The 4,911-nt window shown below is 54.6% G+C and overlaps 1 pseudogene; it reads left to right on the top strand.

Annotated features, from left to right (window-relative positions):
- Positions 1-252: 252 nt before the first annotated feature.
- Positions 253-1,114, top strand: LOC135375731 (putative nuclease HARBI1; annotated as a pseudogene).
- Positions 1,115-4,911: the final 3,797 nt, after the last annotated feature.

Genomic DNA, 4,911 nt, shown 5'->3' with positions numbered 1-4,911 from the left:
GTATCCATGACAGTTCCACGTTTTACAGGCGACCAGTTCAGTCAGCATTTTCGTATGACGAGAGCCACAGTTGAGGTACGTAACAGCCAGCAGTTACACCAGAAACAGCAGTGGTGTTGAATGGAATAAAATGTCCCAAGTCTTGTATTTACACTAGATGTTTAGGAAGGTAGCATATTTTCAGATGCTTTCCAAAGAAACAGCTGCACAAATGAAAAGCTCATCATCATACAAAATACCACTTACGATTTTATGATTTTGATGGCGCTGTGGATCCTCGGGAATGAAGAGTCATATAGGGAAGTAGGAAACCTCTTTGGTTGCAACAGAGGCCTGGTGTTCTACATCGTTCAAGAAATGGTAACAGTGTGGAGCAAGCTAGGTACACAACGGATTTCGTGGCCAACAAACCTTGCCCTGGTCTCTTCGGAATTTCACAAAAATGGGGATTTCCCGGTACAATTGGTGCCGTTGATGGGTGCCATATTGCCATTAAGGCCCCTGTTGTTGAGCAGAGTGCATACTACAATAGGAAAGACTTTCATTCGGTGATCCTCCAAGGATGCTGTGACGCAAACCTAATTTTCACGCACGTGTACATTGGGTCCCCTGGGAGGATGCACGACGCTAGAGTGTACACCAACTCTGGTCTCGAGGAATTGCTCAAAGAGCTACCAGGAGAGATGCATGTGCTTGGAGATTCTGCTTACCCACTGCGAACATATTTGATGAGACCTTTCAAAGACAACGGGCATCTCTCAAGTAGGCAGCAGACCTTCAACAGAAAGTTAAGCAGGGCACGCAGCGTTATTGAACGTGCTTTTGGCAGGTTGAAAGGTAAATTTCGTGTACTAAAACATCTGGACATGAGCCGCCAAGACCTCATTTTGAAGTTTGTGATGTCAGCATGCTTTCTCCACAACTTCATCTTGGTTAATGAATGTGATAATGATAGTCAGGATTATGAGCCAGAGGGCAGGCACCAGGCCCCCTCAGATAGCAATGACGAGGACAGCAGTGGCCAGGAAAAACGTCAGCGAATTATGGACATGATCTGTTAAGAAAGATAGGGTGTTAGCTGTCACAATACAAAGTGCAAGACAAACATGGCACTGTAAATAAATTTCTTTGTTTGAGCTACCAACAATTACTCAAATACATCACACTGTGACTGTGAACGTGCATTGCACTATAAAAAAATAGATAAGAAAAAGCAGGTATACTTAAATGAATGTATCACAGCTATATCACAACCGTTAGCTTGGAACTTCCACAAACCACGTGCAACTCTCATGGGGCAGTTTATGTTTACTTTAAAAAAAAACTCCAATAACTTTTCTATCCGTGCTGCAGGCACATCCTCAGGAGTGTTGTGAACATGTTACAAAATAGCGCAACGAAAAAAATGAACAATGAACATGAAAAAAATGAACAATGGCAAGCATGGGTAGAAAAGTCAGCACGGACAATGTGAGAACACACAACTGTGTGTAAAGACTGAATACATTTCAACTCTCCTCAGTGTATGCATGTTGTGCTAGTTAATAAAGTCATTATATTTATAAACTGCTATCCTTGCACATGCTGACTAGTTCATGCTGCGTTGCTCACACGCTTTGTCAGTCACAAAACAACCACTTTAGGAAAGCCCTTGTAGCAGCAGCGTCATAATCATCACCAGCACCGCCATCGGTTACTGCGCGTGACCCGAGCTTTCGTTTTCGGTTCATCGCCATTAACCGTCATTAAACCCATCAACCTCAGTAGAGCCTGGTCGCCTCATTTCTCGCTCTACAACTGGTGACCCGAACGTGATGTTTTAACGTTCCACCATCATGAACGGTGACCAGCACTCCACCAGCTCTTCGCCTCCCAGCCGGCCACCGCCACTTCCATCGCTTGAGGCTTCTGTGGCACCGCTCCGCCTGCCGCCTTTCTCCATCTCCGATCCTCAGCTGTGGTTCGCGCAGGCGGAGGTTCTCTTCGACGGACGCCGCGTCACTTCTCAAGCCTCAAGGTTTGGCTATGCCATCGCAAACCTTCCTCCCGAAGCTGCGGCGGAAGTCCGTGACCTAATAATCCACCCTCACCCCGAGTTGCCCTACGACACCTTACGGGACGAGTTAATTCGCCGTACATCTGCTTCGGAGGAGCGGCAATTGCAGCAGCTTCTGAACAGGGAAGAGCTCGGCGATCGACGGCCCACCCAGCTCCTACGCCGCATGCGCGACCTCGCGGGCAACCCTACCACGGACGACTCACTACTACGCGAACTCTTCCTACAACGTTTGCCCCACAATGTCCGCATGATCCTGGCCGCCGGCGAAAATTCCCGCCTGGATGACTTGGCGAAGATGGCGGACCGTATTATGGATTTTGCTGGCCTTCCATCTCCAGGAGCCGTTGCCGCCCTGGCCCCCCGCACCTCCCCTCCACCGGTGGACGTTGCAATCAATGCCATCAGCACGTCGCTCCAGCAACTCCAGACTACGGTGGCGGCCCTGGTGAACCGGGTGGACGCCATTCCCCCGCAGCGACCAAGTTCCCCTCGGCGCCCGTTTTGCCGTCGCTGCTCGCCATCCCGTCAACGGTCTCCTTCGCCCTCTCAGCACCACTTCTGCTGGTATCATCGAAAATTCGGCGATGCCGCAAGGAACTGCCAGGCCCCTTGCTCGTGGCCGGGAAACGCTCCCCCCAACCATTAACGGCTGGCGTGGCTGGGGGCGACAACAGCCGGCTCTTCCGGATCACGGACCGCGTGTCCGGCTGTCGCTTCCTGGTGGATACCGGGGCTGACGTGAGCGTCGTTCCACCAACCCCCGCAGAAAAACGACACCGACAACCAGACTTGGCTTTGCAGGCCGTCAACAAGTCCACCATCTCAACTTACGGTCAACGCTCCGTCACCCTTGACCTCGGCCTGCGCAGAGTATTTCGTTGGGTTTTTACCATCGCCGACCTCCCCTTCGCAATCCTTGGCGCCGACTTCCTCCACCATTTCGACCTTCTTGTGGATATTAGACGCCAGCGCCTCGTCGACAACACTACTTCTTTGCACGTTTATGGAGCCCCAGCGCATATAGCCGCCATTAGTCCCACCATACGGCTACCGTTGCCCACTGCTTTCGCCGACATTGTCACGGAGTTCCCCGCTGTCCTGCGCCAATCGCACGCCTCTTGCCCACCTCGCCACAGCGTCACTCACCACATCGTGACACGGGGCCCCCCTGTCTTCGCTCGCCCCAGACGGCTGGCTCCGGAGCGCCTCGTCATTGCCAAGAGGGAATTTGAGCACATGCTCGAACTGGGGATCATTCGGCCTTCCTCCAGCCCGTGGTCTTCCGCTCTCCACATGGTGCCCAAAGCAACACCTGGTGATTGGCGCCCATGTGGGGACTACCGTGCACTCAACATCGTCACGGTACCGGACAGATACCCGCTTCCCCATATTCAGGACTTCACCGCGAATCTTGACGGAGCGACCATCTTCTCCAAGATAGACCTCATCAAAGCCTATCACCAAATTCCCGTCCATCCCCCTGACATCCCGAAGACTGCTATAACCACCCCTTTTGGCCTCTTTGAATACGTGCGGATGCCCTTTGGCCTGCGTAATGCTGCGCAGACATTCCAACGATTCATCAACGAAGTGCTCCGCGGCCTGGACTTCGCATTCGCATACATGGATGACATCCTCGTCGCAAGTCCATCTCCGGAGGCTCATCGCGCCCACCTGCGCGCCCTGTTCTCGCGCCTGGAGGACTACGGAGTCTCCATCAATGCCGCGAAGTGCGAGTTTGGCGTTACCACCCTTACCTTCCTGGGACACACCATCACCCCGCAAGGCATCCGGCCACTCGCATCCAAGGTCCAGGCAATCCGAGACTTTCCTGCCCCCACTTCTCGCAAAGGACTTCGTTCATTCCTCGGCCTCGTGACTTTCTACCGACGTTTTGTGCCTCGCTGTGCTGCCTTGCTCCAGCCTCTCTACGCAGCTCTCGGCGCTGACCATCCGAAAGAGGCCCGTGCTGCCACTCTGGAGTGGACACCGGCAGCAGAACGCGCGTTCGAAGAGGTCAAGCAGGCCCTGGCAGATGCTGTGCTGCTCCACCATCCTCGTCCTGACGCCGAGACAGCGTTGTTCGTCGACGCCTCCACTGCTGCTGTCGGCGCAGTCTTGCAGCAGCGTCAGGATGGCCACTGGAAACCTCTCGGTTTCTTTTCCCAACGCCTCTCGCCAGCCGAAACACGCTACAGCACCTTCGGGCGTGAGCTCCTCGCCGCCTACCTGGCATGCAGACACTACCGCCATTTTCTCGAGGGCCGCCCGTTTGTGCTGTACACCGACCACAAGCCTCTCATGTTCGCCCTGCGATCGGCCTCCCTCAACCACTCGCCTCGTGAAACCCGCCACATGTGCTACCTCTTGGAGTTCACGACCGATGTGCGACACGTCGCAGGCGAAGACAATGCCGCTGCCGACGCACTCTCGCGGCCGGACGTCAGTGCTCTCCATCCGCCCCCCGCGGTCGATTTGGACGGCATCGCCCAGGCGCAACAGGCTGATGAAGAGCTCGCCGCCCTTCGTTCATCCCCCGCCTCATCCACCACTTTTCGGGAGATCTCGCTCCCCGGTTCGACGGCAAGTCTATGGTGCGACACCTCTACTGGTACCTCGCGCCCTTTCGTTCCCCTGGCCTTCCGCCGGCATGTTTTCAACGCCCTCCACTCGCTGTCCCACCCTGGCGTGCGCGGCACGCAAAAGATCGTCGCAGAGCGCTACATATGGCCTCGCATGAATGCCGATGTCCGTGACTGGGCGCGGGCCTGCCTGGCCTGCCAGCGGTCCAAAATCTACCGCCACACCATCTCGCCTCCATCGCGGTTCCTTCCGCCAGATGCCCGTTTCGA

This window comes from Ornithodoros turicata, unplaced genomic scaffold (assembly GCF_037126465.1).
Source record: "Ornithodoros turicata isolate Travis unplaced genomic scaffold, ASM3712646v1 ctg00000917.1, whole genome shotgun sequence".
NCBI classification, from domain to species: domain Eukaryota; kingdom Metazoa; phylum Arthropoda; class Arachnida; order Ixodida; family Argasidae; genus Ornithodoros; species Ornithodoros turicata.
The sequence above is the reverse complement of the archived record's forward strand: the minus strand, read 5'-3'. Positions and strand labels throughout refer to the sequence as shown.